This window comes from Nyctereutes procyonoides, unplaced genomic scaffold (genome assembly GCF_905146905.1).
Source record: "Nyctereutes procyonoides isolate TBG_1078 unplaced genomic scaffold, NYPRO_anot_genome, whole genome shotgun sequence".
Taxonomy (NCBI): Eukaryota; Metazoa; Chordata; class Mammalia; order Carnivora; family Canidae; genus Nyctereutes; species Nyctereutes procyonoides.
In genome coordinates this window covers 2,711,578-2,726,598 of record NW_026575117.1, presented here as the reverse complement: position 1 = coordinate 2,726,598, position 15,021 = coordinate 2,711,578, and the positions used below count along the sequence as shown (strand labels likewise).

At 46.1% G+C, this 15,021-nt stretch overlaps 1 long non-coding RNA gene across 1 annotated transcript; it reads right to left on the bottom strand.

The window, feature by feature from the left end:
* Nucleotides 1–7,271: 7,271 nt before the first annotated feature.
* LOC129515324 (uncharacterized) lies at nucleotides 7,272–14,986 on the bottom strand. The gene is made up of 3 exons (XR_008665566.1): nucleotides 14,639–14,986; nucleotides 14,088–14,329; nucleotides 7,272–13,757 (listed from the first exon to the last, which is right to left on the bottom strand). It is a non-coding gene; the product is annotated as an uncharacterized LOC129515324 (long non-coding RNA).
* Between the last annotated feature and the right edge of the window lie 35 nt (nucleotides 14,987–15,021).

The window sequence follows — 15,021 nt, the reverse complement described above, 5'->3', positions numbered from 1 at the left end:
CCCGCAGCAGGTACCCGCTGATGCTTTTGCAGAATGTTGCATTATCTTCCTGTCGGTGTTTCAACCTAAGCACCTTGATTTTGGCTTTAATTTATATCTCATGTTTACTCCGTTGATCATCCAGCCTGTGGCAGTAATTTCGAACCAGATTAATCATCAAATTCTGTAGCCCATCCACGCAAAGCTGTGTCTTAGTTTCCAATGGCTTGTAAGTTCCAGTACAATGTTAAATAAGACTTTTGAGAGCACAAATCCCGGTCTTGTTCTGATTTTAGGGGGGAAAGCATCATCATATTTTTTCATTAAGTATAATGTAAGTTCTTCATATGTGCTCCACATCAGGTTAAGAAAGTTCCCTTCTATCCTGCTGTTGAGGATTTTTTTCCAAATACTGTTTCGGCGTTCATTAGAATGATAATGTAGTTTTTGTCTTCTTTTGGCATGCTATGTATTTCTTTCTTTAAAACATTATATATTGAGGGGTGCCTGGAGGCCTCGGTTGGTTCAGTGCTGACTCGGTTTTGGCTCAGGCCATGGTGCCCCCCTTCCTCCATCTAGCTCCAGTCTGCTTGTCCCCCCCCCACTCTCCCTCTCAAATAAATAAATAATACAATCTTTTTTCTTTCTTTTTGTAAGATTTTATGTATTTATTCAGGTGAGATAGAGAGAGGCAGAGACCCAGAAAGAAGCAGAGGCAGGTCCCCTCACAGGGAACCCAGTGCAGGACTTGATCCAGAAACTTTGAGATCACACCCTGAGCCGAAGGCAGATGCTCAACCTCTGAGCCACCGAGGCATCCTTAAATAAATAAAATCTTTTTAAAAATTACATATTGGATAAAGCTAAAGCAAACCTTTGTAATATCTCACTAGAGACTTCTCTTTTAGGGGAAATAAAGACTTAAGGGCAGCCTGGGTGGCTCAGCGGTTTAGCGCCACCTTCAGCCCAGGCAGAGCCTGATCCTGGAGACTCAGGATCCAGTCCTACGTCAGGCTCCCTGCATGGAGCCTGCTTCTCCCTCTGCCTGTGTCTCTCTCTTGCTTCTCCCTCTGCCTCTCTCTCTCTCTGTCTCTATGAATAAATAGAAAATCTTAAAAAAAAATAGGGATCCCTGGGTGGCGCAGCGGTTTGGCGCCTGCCTTTGGCCCAGGTCGCGATCCTGGAGACACGGGATCGAATCCCACGTCGGGCTCCCGGTGCATGGAGCCTGCTTCTCCCTCTGCCTGTGTCTCTGCCTCTCTCTCTCTCTCTCTCTGTGACTATCATAAATAAATTAAAAAAAAAAACATGAAATAAAATCTTGGTGGGTAAGATAAGCACCAAAAAAGCTGTCTTTTTAAATCTGATTTTTGTTTTTTAAGAGAATGAGTGAGTGCATGCATTGAGGAGGGGGACAGAGAGACTCCCAAGCAGGCGCTAGGCCCAGTGGAGCCTCACACAGGACTCCTCACAGAGATTGACCTCAGGACCCTGAGATCAGGACCTGAGCCAAAATCAAGAGTCTGACACTGAACCAACTCAACCACCCAGGCTCTGCATCTTATTTTTGTTTCATTATTTGGAACTTTACCTTATTAGACCACTTAGCAAAGCAGAGCTCATAAGTGATACTATAAAGGGCGATCTCTATTGTATCCATAGTTGCATCTCTGTATATTTCTTTTTGAGAAATATTTATTTTTAAATTATAGATTTAGCTTATTCTTGCTTTATGTAATTCTGACAAGAAATGAGAAGCTAAGATCTAGAAAACTGACAGAAGAGTATGTAGGCCTGAACTTTTTTCTTTTTTTAAAATTAAGATTGTATTTATTTAGGAGTGCCTGGGTGGCTCAGTCACTTAAGCATCTGGCTTCAGCTCAGGTCACGATATGGAGCCCTGCATCAGGCTCCCTGCTCAGGGGAGAGTCTGCTTCTCCCCCACCCCCACCCTCCGCTGCTCCTGCTCTCTCTCTCTCTCTCTCTCAAGTAAATAAAATTGAGAGAGAGAGAGGAGGAGGAGGAGGAGGAGGAGGAGGGGCAGATGGAGAGGGAGCAGCAGATTATGGAGAGGGATCATGACCTGAGCTGAAGGAACTGACTGAGCAACCCAGGCACCCACGAACTTCTTTTTTCAAAGGAAGAACTCATTGATGAGCAAATGTTTATGGAATCTCTACTACATCCAGGCATTGGGAATACAGTAGTGCACAAGGCAGACAGAGTCCTTGCCCTCATGGAAATTATCCTAAAACAGTTATAAAGAGGAATTGAACAGGATTGATTGGATAACTCAATTCTACAAAATGACTGATGCCAGACTATTATTTTGATGGAGTAGTGCAGTTGGGTATACGGGAGAGCCCTTGAAAGTAGTTGAAAGTCACATTGTCAGTCGTCTTAGGAAAAGGTAGCTCCTGGGAGAAAAGGAGAAACACATCTTGGATTAGGGAAGAAATTAACATTTTTCCCCAATCTGGTCTTTAAGGGGTTGGTCCAGACTCCCATATGCTGGAAGATACCTCAGAATAGGGAGGGAATTGCTACCTTTATTATAGGGAGGGGGCCACCCTAAAGAGAATCAGTGTAGATGGGCAGCCAATTTCAGAAACTTTTCTGTTATTGCTTTTAATTATTCTGGATTCCTCAGCAAAGATTATTATAAATTCTAACTTGGGCTCTGTTACGCTGTGGGACATTGAGTCTGCACTTAGAAGCACTTGGTAAAGAGAATGACAACTAATATTTATATAGCGCTTACTATATGCTAGGCACTAAGCATTTTGCAAATATCCTAAGCATGTAAATCTGGCAACAACCTTAAGGCAAGTACTCTCGTTATCCTCCTTTACATTTGAAGAAATGGAGGCACAGTCCAGCTCAAAAAAAAAAAAAAAGGCCCTATATTACATAATCAGTAGATGGTAGGACTGGATTTCAATCCTGCATAGTCTGGCCCTGGAGAGCACATCTTTAAGCAGTAGATAGGTCTTTCTAGCATTTCCAGGCCAAAATAAAATCAACAACTAGGATATGAGGAATTGGAGGGGGTGGCAGGGGGCTATTGGTGATAAATATGGGTTTCTGGAAACACAAAGAGGATCTGCTGGTTCTGAACTAAGCAAGACAATGGCAGGAACATATATGAGATGACCAACCTCTTCCCTGCAATGGGCTTAAAATGTGCACGGGCCCCTCTGAGGGGTTGGTAATGACTTGTAGGAACTTTGGGACTGTGGACTCGGAGTGTAACTGTCAATGTAACCTCACCTCTACCTACTAGCTAGTAAGATCTGGGCAGGGGTGCCAGAGGATTGGGTTAACAAAGATGAAAAGACCTAGTCTTTGGGGAAGAGGAGCTAATATGCAGATAATTACCATAAAATAGGGGCACCTGAGTGGCTCAGTGGTTGAGCAGCTGCCTTCCGCTCAGGTGTGATCCCAGGGTCCTGGGATGGAGTCCCGCATCGGGCTCCCTGCAGGTAGCCTGCTTCTCCCTCTGCCTGTGTTTCTGCCTCTCTCTGTGTGTCTCTATGAATAAATAAAATCTTTAAAGAAAATTACCATAAAATAAAAAATTCTCTGTTCTGGAAGTATACAAAGTACTGTCTGAGTAACAGTGCTTGAGAGAATAGGATAAGGCTGATGGCATTTGAGCCGGAACTCTTAGGATGAGTACACCAGATATGCAGACAAGGGGAGAGCAGGGGAGGTATTGACATTCTAGGCTGACAGCACAAGTAAGGCAGGAAGGCAGGAGAAAATATGATGTTAATACCAATATACGGGTCATTATTTATAACAGAAGGGGGGAAATGCTCCTAGAAACCATTAATAGTATATTAATTCTATGTCATGTGCTGTACGTAAATACTTACGAAATAAGTATAACATCAGAACACAAAATTTACATACATGTGGCTTAAAAATATTTGCTTCATTTTTTAAGTGTTTTTAAAAGATTTTATTTATGAGAGAGAGTACACGGACACGAGCGGGGGGTGGGCAGGGGCAGAGGGAGACGGAGAAGTAGACCCCCTGCTGAGCAGGGAGCCCACTGCAGGCTGGATCCCAGGACTCTGAGGTCACGCCCTGAGCCAAAGTCAGATGCTTAACCGACAGGGTCACCCAGGCGCCCCTTTGTTTTTGTTGTTTTTTAAGATAATTCACTTGAGAGAGTGAGCATGCGGCATAGGGCCAGGGAGAGAGGGAGAGACTCAGAAGCAGATGCCACCGGAGTGTAGAACCCGATGCGGGCCTCCATCTCACGACTCCGAGATCATGATCCAAGCCAAAACCAAGAGGCAGGCGCTCAACCACCTGCGCCACCCAGGCACACCTAAAATATTTGCTTTTGAATAGCTAATCCATGCACCTGCTCAAAATTCAAAAGGCAAAAGGACAGAGTCAAATGTTAAGTGTCCCTCTCACGCCATTCCTCGGCTGCTGAGTTCTGTCTCCAGGGGCCCTCTCCTCCAGCCAGTCTTTTTGTATATCCTTCCAGATGGATTCCATACACTTAGCAGCATCTACACACACACACACTCTTAAAATGTAAAACTTTTTACACAAATGGTAGCACACTATACACGTTTCTGCACTTTGCTTTTCTCACTGAATAATATATCTTGGAGGCTGTTGCTATTAATGCAGGCAACACTATCTCATTTTTCTTTTCCTTCTCTTTTTTTTTTTTAAGATTTATTTATTTATGATAGAGAGAGAGAGGCAGAGACAGGAGGAAGGAGAAGCAGGCTCCATAGCCCGATGCGGGACTAGATCCCGGGACTCCAGGATCATGCCCTGGGCCAAAGCGCCAAACCGCTGAGCCACCCAGGGATCCCTCCCCCTTTTCTTCTGTAGTAGATACATCCCATTGTAGGGACCTACCATAACATGTTCAACCAGACCCTCAGGCATAGGTATTTTAGATTACGTTTTTTGTTATTACAAACAGCTCTGTAGTTAATAGCCTTGTCTACCCATTATTTTGTCCCTGTGCAATAAATACACAGGTATGGAACTATTGCCTCAAAAGAAGAATGCATTTTAAATTGTGTTCAGTATTGTCAAATTGCCCTTCATAAAGATCAAGCCAATTTGTATTACCATTAGCAATAAATGAAAAATAACAGGGTTTCCTCCCAAACAAATCATTAACAAGAGTTGTTCTTGCCAATCCCTCGATTGAAGTGGAATCTCAAGATAGTTTTTTTTTTTAATTAATTAATTTACTTACTTATGTAAACTCTGTGCCCAACATGGGGCTTGAACTCAGGACCTTGATTGAGATCAAGGGTCACATGCTCTACGGACTGAAGGAGCAAGCAACCCCTACCCCATTGTTTTCTCAGAAGTCTGGCATTCATTTCTATTTCCTTTTTCCTTTTCTATAAATTCTTAAATCCTTTGCCTCTTTTGAATTACCATTCATTTTTTACTTAGTGATTTGTGTGAGGGTTTGTTGTATCAAATCAATTAGACATTTGTGATGAGTTGTAAATAATCTTCCCGGTTGATTATCAGGCTTTACTTTCTTCACAGTATTTTCTTTTTTTTTTTTTACACAGTATTTTCTAAAGATTTTTACAATGTATTTATTTGAGAGATAAGAGAGAGCGTGCGCACGCACAAGTGCAGAATGAGAGGGAGAAGCAAAGTCCCCACTGAACTGGGTGCCCAATGATGTGGGGCTCAATTCCAGGATTCTGAGATCATGACCTGAGCTGAAACCAAGAGCCCAGGTGATGTTTAATCAACTGAACCATGCTGACGCCCCTTCACAATATCTTTAACCATGTAGAGAATTTCCACATAGAAGATTGAGTTTATCAGTCATTTTGCTTATAGCTTCTGGTATGTCACCACAACAGTCTAGATTATTTTAGAAGTCTAGATTATTTATCCTCAGGGTACTTGGCTGAGTCAGTGTATAGAGTGAGGGGCCCTTGATTTCAGGATCATCAATTCAAGCCCCACGTTGGGCATAGAGACTACTTTAGCAACAACAAGATTATTTTTAAAGATTTTATTTATTTATTCATGAGAGACACAGAGACATAGGCAGAGACACAGGCAGATGGAGAAGAAGCAGGCTTCCCATGGGGTACCCGATGCGGGACTCCATCCCAGGACCCCAGGGTCAGGCCCTGAGCCAAAGGCAGATGCTCAACCACTGAGCCACCCAGGCGCCCCCCGTTTTTTTCTCAATTTGTGGGTCTCTGCACAGTTTAATATTCTGTGTATTCCTTTAACTGGTCAATTACTTTTAAAAACTCCTACCAATAATTTTCTACAGATCATATTAAATTTATAGACAACTTTGGGAAAGCGACATCATTATATATTCATTTTCTATATTCAAGAACATGATGTTACTTTCCATTTGTTCAAGTTTTCTTTTACGTGGGTAGCATTTTAAAATTCAGAAAGATACTGCATATTCCTGTTAAGGTTATTCCTAGGCATTTTATCTGTTTTGTTGCTATGGAGTCTTTTCTTTAATTACATCTTTAACTTACTGTTTATATATATAAAGGATATTTATTTCTGCATGTTACTTTTCTCCCACTTAACTAAATTCTACTATTATTTGTAGTAATTTTAAAATGGATTCTCCTGAGTTGTCTACTAGGTAAATAAGATATCATCTGCAATAAAGCTAATTACATTATTTTAGCTACATAGAAATGTATATAAATAGCTATAGCTTGGAACATGAAGAAATTATGTAATATAAGGAGAAAAATTCTTTTTGTTAGTTATAAGTTCATTAATGATAAACTAAAATAGTAACAGGATTCTTAGCATTTTAAATGAGTTCAGGCCCTGGACACATGGTATTCTAGAAATCAGAAGTATTATGTAAGTGAAATTGTGTCCCCTTTATATAATCTGAAGAACTCACAATACAGCAAATGTCCACATTTTTAAAAAAGATTTTATTTACTTATTCATGAGAGACACACAGAGAGAGGCAGAGACACAAGCAGAGGGAGAAGCAGGCTTCCCATAGGGAGCCTGATGTGGAATTCGATCCCAGGACTCTGGGATCACGACCTCAGCCAAAGGCAGATGCTCAACTGCTGAGCCACCCAGGTTCCCCAAATGTCCACATTTTCAAAGAGGGAAATTCTAGATGGTGAACTCTAGAAACTAAAAAACGTATTACTGATTCTTAGTAAAACTATAGAGGAGTTATTAAAGAGTGATTTATGAGCAATGAGAAAGAAGGTTGTGATCCCCAGATGCCTACAGTGCTCCAGGCCCCAGGGTTGGTCCTTTGCTTGGTCCTTTTGCAGGTGTCCTAAGCCTAGGATACTCCTCCCCATTCTCTGCAAGATGGCTGGTCCCTTCATGGCCTTTCAGTCTCAGTTTCTTTTTTTTTTTTTAAATGTTTATTTATTTATGATAGTCACACACACACAGAGAGAGAGGCAGAGACACAGGCAGAGGGAGAAGCAGGCTCCATGCACCGGGAGCCCGACATGGGATTCGATCCGGGGTCTCCAGGATCGCGCCCTGGGCCAAAGGCAGGCGCCAAACCGCTGCGCCACCCAGGGATCCCTCAGTCTCAGTTTCTATGCTACCTCCTCAAAGACTTTCCCTGATCATTCATTTTTTTCTTTTTTTAAAAAAGATTTTATTTATTTATTCATGAGACACATACAGAGAGAGGCAGAGACACAGGCAGAGAGAGAAGCAGGCTCCCTGCAGGGAGCCCACCGTAGAACTTGATCCCAGGACTCCTGGATCACGCCCTAAGCCCAAGGCAGGTGCTAAACCGCTGAGCCATCAGGGCTGCCCTGTTACCATATTTTTTAAAAACAATTTATTTTTAAATTTTATTTTTAGAGGGATGCCTAGGTGGTTCAGTGTCTGCCTTTGGCTCAGGGTGTGATACCAGGGTCCAGGATTGAGTCCTACATCGGGCTCCCTTCGAGGACCCTGCTTTTCCCTCTGCCTGTGTCTCTGCCTCTCTCTCTCTATCTCTCTGTCTCATGAATAAAATCTTTAAAATAAGTAAAATTTATTTTTAGAGAGAGAAAGAGCACGTGACTGGGGGGAAGGGAAGAGGGAAAGACTCTTTCAAGCAGACTCCCACTGAGCAAGAAGCCCACTGCAGGGCTCGATCTCACAACCCATGAGATCATAACCTGAGCCAAAACCAAGAGTTGGATGCTTAACCAACTGAGTCACCCAGGTACCCCAAATCTCTCTTTCTCTCACTTTTTAAAATTATTTATTTATTTGAGAGAGCATGAGAGAGAGGACAAGTGGGGCCAGGGGTGGGGATGGAGGTGGAATAGGAAGCAGCAGACTCCCTGCTGAGCCGGGAACCCAATGCAGGGCCCAATCCCAGGACCCTGAGATCATGACCTGAGCAGAAGGCAGATGCTTAACGCACTGAACCACTCAGGTGTCCCCCTAGTGTTACTAGATGAAAAAACTAGGAGAATGTCATAGGCAGTATGCCTTGATTTCAGAAACACATAGGTTTCCTGACACATGCTTTTAAAAAAGATAGAGAATGGGCTGGAATATAGAAGCATTTTCATTTGATTGAACAACCAACCAACCAAAGAACTGATTCTCTAAGTAGCTGGTGAGGCTGGTATAACAGTGCTGTTTTGGGGCAGGGCCTATAGGATACCCAATGACTCAGAAAAAGTCATCCCACGGGGGCAGCAGAGAGCACTGATAAAGAACCTCAGGAATTTCTGAAACCTGGCGAAAAGTACAATACATAAATATTACGTAACATTTATAGAGCACTTACAATGGGCCGGCCCTATGCTAATGCTTCATATGTTAATTTAATATAATCATTAAAACAATGACCTATGGGGTGGTATTATACTTGCCTTTTACAGATAAGAAAAGAAGCTCAGAGAAATTAAGGAGCTTGCCCAAAGTCCTATTGGTGAAAGTCAGAGCAGGGGAATGGAAAAAACAAAGCAGGGAGAAGAAGCCAGGACAGTAAGGGTAGAAGGACTCGGGGCAGGGGCTTGGATGGACACAGATCAAGGGGGAGGGCAGAGAACAAGCAGCAGGCATGGACACCACAGGGCTTGAGGGAAGAGGCCCAAAGCACAGGAGTCTCCGTCTGGAGACATGCAAGGGTTAAGGAGGTTTTTAGGTAGATCATTAGGATTCAGTGACTGATTGTGGTCCTTCCTCTTCTCTTCAGGAGTCAGGAGACATTGGAATTCTAGCTAAGGGCTTATAATTAGGTTTGAAGCTCAGATGCAGTTCGGAGCTCGTAAGATGCCTGGGTGAAAATAACAGCAACACCTTGCAGTTAATGGGGACCCAAGAACTAGAGAGAACGGTCAGGTCAGGAAGTTGCTGTAGGATAAAGTTCAAGAGTAAAGGGGACAGGGACACAGGTTCAGAGTGGCCCTGGAAGAGTCAAGAGGATACTTGCCACCGTGGGTTGTCAACAGTGTACAGGCTTCTTTAAGGGAAGGTCTGATTTGAAAAGATTTTAATTTTGGCAGAGCTGGGGAACAGCATGGTCGGGACAAGCAGCCCTAACAGAGTATTCAGATCCACAAAGATACGATATCTACTATTCCTTGAATTGCTACGATCACTGACTTGGAAAAAAAATATCTACTATTCCTTGAATTGCTACGATCACTGACTTGGAAAAAAAATGTTTGTGGAAACATGGTAGCTACCTGAAGGGCTGCTCCACAGCTATGCTGTGTTGATCCAAAGGGAAAAAATTGGACCCATCAACAGAAGTGACAAAGGGAGAAAATTTTCTAAGTTCAGAAAAAATGCTTTTCTAACCACTGACAATTAGTGAGTTAAGAACTCTAGGGCGCCTGGGTCCCTCAGTGGGTTAAGCATCTGCCTTCGGCTCAGGTCATGATCCTGGGGTCCTGGGATGGAGCCCCGTGTCAGGCTCTCTGCTGGGTGGGGAGTCTGCTTCTCCCTCTCCCTCTCCCTCTGCTGCTTCCCCTTCCTATGCACTGTCAAATAAATAAAAAAAAATCTTTGGGGGAAAAAAAGAACTATAGGGCAGGACATAGTAGAAATGGGAGCATGTATAAGGTGGCTGAGGGATGTTAGGTTAAAGATCCCACTGAAGGAAGCAATAACTGTGGGAATAGTCTTGAGAAGCAGAAAAGGAGGGGAATCAGGGTCAAGCCAAAGGGGCCAATATTTGAAAGTTGGGGGGACGTTTTCTCGGCTGAAGCCTCAAGGAAGGGATAGGAGCTGATGTACAGGAAGGGGGCCAAGGGCAGAGGACTTAAGAGCACTGAGAGCCTTGTGCAGAGGCTGCAGTTTCTAGCTGAAGCAAGGGAGAGGGTAGAAAAAGAACATAAGGTGAGAGAGAAAGTTTTTGCTTTCACTGTAGAGAGACGGTGTTGGGGGGGGGTATTGTTTAGCTATGGCTAACAAAAGGCCTTAATGTGTATGAAATATTTTTTTCTGGCCCCCGGGTGGGTCAGTGGTGGAGCATAGGCCTGTGGCTCAGGGCGGGACTCTGAGGTCCTGGGACTCCAGTCCCCCCATCAGGCTCCCTGCAGGGAGCCGGCTTCTCCCTCTGCCTGTGTCTCTGCCTCTCATGAATAAACAAAATTGTAAAAAAACATATTTTTTTTCTGTGATGGGCTGAGCGCCCATCTCTACACGGCCCTATGGTTTAGCCAGTATTTATGTTTCACCCCAGGAAATCTCAGCTCTGAACTGGTATAATGATCTCTTCGACACCTGTGAAATCTCAGGGCTTCTAGCTGAAGGAGTGAACTTTAAAGGCTCCCTGAACACAACGTTCCTACAAATGCAGCCTCGAATGGATTGACTAACTTAGGAACAGCTGGCCAGGCAGTTGGTCTCATGTCTGGAATCTGCAAAACGTAGTTGTTAAGTTGAAGACAAGCCCCAGCCTTCCTTTAGGTTTCCATTCTGAGTGAAGAGCAATCTGTCCCCCCATCCCCCCCCCCCCCAGAAGGTTGCAGGACAGCAGATACCTGCTACTAGAGTGTGCAGTCCTCAGCACCAGCTCTCCTCTCTGATCCTCTTAATGCAGTTGGGCTTAAGTTTGGAAAGGATAGGTGGGCTCGTGTAGAGATTACTACTTTAATGGCAAGAAGGGCAAGCCACTCCAGAATAGAATAGGGAAAGAAAATGATTATATTTGTAGCACCTGTGTCTGTCTCTTTTGTGGACTTTGTGGGTCGGGGGACATCCCCCCTCCATAGATCACAGCTACCTCTGTCCTGATGAGTTTTCCTCCAAGAAAAGCTAGGGAGCATCCTGTGAAGAAAATGAGACCGTACAAGAAGCTCTGTACAAAGGAAGAGTTCCGAGAATCCCTGGGTGGCTCAGCGGTTTAGCGCCTGCCTTTGGCCCAGGGCATGATCCTGGAGTCCTGGGTTCCAGTCCCGCATCGGGCTCCCTGCATGGAGCCTGCTTCTCCTTCTGCCTGTCTCCTGCCTCTCTATCATGAATAAAAAAAAAAAAAAAAAAAAAAAAAAGGAAGAGTTCCCGTGGGTTCAGGGACGGAATGAGTGGGGTAGAAAATTTGACTTTTTCTAATGGAACCCTCTTCCCTGCAACCTTCGAAAGCAAAAGCTGCTCATCTTCAGACGATTGTGCTCTCATTTTCTTGCAAAAACTTGCTTCTCCTTGAGGCTTATGCCACTGCTCTACTGCCCTTTTGCCTTCTTGGTTGTTGACATCAGCACCTGTTCAGTAACCTCTCTCAACCAGCTCTTCCTCACATCCTGCGTGGTTTTAGGAAGATCCATGTGACTCCTACTTACTTCTTTTTTTTATGAGTTTATTTATTTTTTCCCTAGTTACTGCTTGCTCTTCTCAACTCCAACTTATACTGTTACTTTCAATTCCTTATTTTCATCATTTCTTGCAACACAGGTTTTTTTCTTTCTTCCTTTTTAGATACTTTTTTTAAAAGAGATAATCCACTTCCAACTTTATTTTTTACTTACTTTTTAAAAAAGATTTATTTATGAGAGACACAGAGAGGCAGAGACATAGGCAGGGGGGAGAAGCAGGCTTCCTAGGGGGAGCCTGATGCCAGGACCCCAGGATTATGACCTGAGTGGAAGGCAGATGCTAAACCACTGAGCCACCCGGGCTGCCCTTTTACTTACTTTTTAAAGTAATCTTTATACCCAGTGTGGGGCTTGAACTCACAACCCGTAGATCGAGTTGCATGCTCTACCCACTGAGCCAGCCAGGCGCTCCCACACAGGTTTTTGTTGATTGCAGCTTCATGGCCATAGTAAGCAACAGGAGAGGCAGCACTGCCCAGTGTGGAAACACCGGTGGCACCAGACCTGCCTTCAAGGCCCCTTGAAAGACTGGGACTGGCGGCCGTGATGCCTAAGGGTGGATCAGCACAGGGATCAAATTCTACGTGGTACATGAGGGGAAGGTTCATGATCTGGATTTGACCTCTATGCCAAGCTTCTAGGAAAACTAGGCCTGGAGCTCAAAGTACCTTTCTTGTTAGCTGCCTTTCTGGGAACATCTGACACTCTTAACAACTCTGATCCTCCTGAAACTCTCTTCCTTCAGATGCTAGAAGAATCACCGCCTAATTTTTATTCTTTCTCATTGGCTGTTCCTTTTCAGATTCTCCAAGGGCTCTTCTTTCCACAGGTACTGTAAATGCTGTAATATCACCCTCCCCCCACCAGCACTCTTCTTAGCTCTCTGCTATTCTCTGGAGTTTATCCAAATCTATGGCTTTAGCTGCCACCGAAATGTTCATGATTCAGAATTTCTGGCCTATCCATCACTGGAATTTTACTTATTTATTTTTTAATTTTTATTTATTTATTTTTTTAAAAAAGATTTATTTATGATAGACAGAGAGAGAGAGAGAGAGAGAGAGAGAGAGAGGCAGAAACACAGGAGGAGGGAGAAGCAGGCTCCATGCCGGTAGCCCGACGTGGGACTCAATCCTGGGGCCTCCAGGATCGTGCCCCGGGGCCAAAGGCAGGCGCTAAACCGCTGAGCAACCCAGGGATCCCCCTTATTTATTTTTTTAATATTTTATTTATTCATGAGAGACACACGGAGAGAGACAGAGACACAGGCAGAGGGAGAAGCAGGCTCCATGCAGGGAGCCTGATGTGCAGGATTAGATCCCAGGACCCCGGGGATCACAAGCTGAGCCAAAGGGAGATGCTCCACCACTGAGGCCCCCCACCCCCGGTGCCCCACATCACTGGAGTTTTAAAAAAACTAGTTTTCTAAAAAAGTAATATATGCATATAGTAAAAGAAATTCACATGGTAAAGACGGATGTAAAATAGAAATGTATAAATTTCATCCTCAGGCCCATTTTTCATGGTTGATTTTTTAAAATTTTTATATATTTGAGAGAGCATGGGGCAACGTGGATGGGGGTGGCGGCACTAGGGGTACAGGGCAGAGGGATACTTCCAGCCGGGTGCAGAGCCGCACGCCAGGCTTGATCCCAAGGTCTGAGCTGAACAGACAGCAGATGCTTAAGGGCTGAGCCATCCCCGTGCCCCCATGGTTAATTTTTAAATGCCTGTGTAAATGTGCCACACGTATTCTCCCACTCATGCTTTTTCTTTTTCCATTATAAATTCCCATTTCATTTTAATTCTCCTACATTTATTTATTTATACAGATTTTTTTTTTAAGATTTTATTTATTTACTCACCAGAGACACACGGAGAGAGGCAGAGACAGGCAGAGGGAGAAGCAGGTTCCCCGCGGGGAGCCCGACGCGGGACTCGATTCCGGGACCCCAGAGTCACGCCCTGGGCCGAAGGCAGATGCTCAACAGCTCGGCCCCCGAGGGACCCCCAATTCTCCTACATTTAAATCCGTGTGTCCCACTGCCACCGGTGCGGGAGGCCTGGCTGTCCCACAGCACCGCAAAGTCCTTCCCTTTCTTTGGAGCCCTGCCCCACGCTCCACCCCACAGCCAGCCTCTTTTCCACGGGCAACACCGTGAGAAAACGGCGTTTATGCACCGTCCCTCCCCCACTCCGGTCTCCCTCCTGCCGCGACTCCGAAACAAGTTTCTCCAGAGTTACCAAACGGCTTGCTGCGATACGTCTCAGTCCCCTTCAACCCTAAGCGGTTACCTTTAACGCCTGGACCAGTTTCACGGACGCTCGGCTCCGGGATGTCCCTTCTCGGGGCCCCTTGGGCCGCCCTCTGCCTCCGTCTCGAGCTCCAGGCGCTCCCCTAGTTCTCGGGCGTCTTCCCCGCGTCCAGGGCTCCGGCCGCTGGGGCCACGCGCGCGCACGGCTCCACGCTGGGGGCCCAGCGCACCGCCCCCAGCACTCGGCCGCCTCTCGGCCAGCGCCCAGGCAGCAAGCTCCTCCTGTCCCCGCAAAACACGAGAGGACACGGCAACGCTTTCCAGGTCGCCCCGGGCAGCACGCTGGGGGGCCCCCTGCGCCTCCTCCCCACTTCCGCGCCGCTTTCTCCCAGCCGCAGCCGGGTCCCGCCTGGAGAGGAGCGTCCCCCCGGATCTCCCGGCCTCGACCCGCGTGCCCCCCCCGCCCCCCTCCTCCACCCCACCCCCCCGCGACCAGCGATCTTTCAAAAATCCCAGGTACACCTGCCGACCTCTCCGCCTGGGCCCTCGGAAGCCTACTCGTTGCCCCTCGGGTCAAACCGGCTAACTCACAGGGCCTGGCGTTCCCACGGGCCCCGCTCGCGGCCTCTCCTCTACGCCACGGGCCGCCGGCAGCTCCAGAACGTCCCCGACGCCCCCGACTCGGCTCCGGCGACGCTCCCTTCGGGAAGCGGGTGCTCCCAGGACGAAAGCCGAAGGGCCCCCGGGCAGCGCTTTCCGCCCCGACCGCGGTTTACGGCACGTCCGGGTTGACCGGAAGCTCGGGGCAAAGGTCAAAACCCGACCTCAGTGAACCTTCCCCGGAGTTCGCCGGGCGGTGTGACCCTGGCAATATTCCGCCCTCATGAGTCATGGCCGCTAGTGTCAGTCTTTCCTACGGTGTCGAAGCCGACGGCAGCCAGCTCCGGCGCCCCCAGTGCTCCCGCACCCGAGAC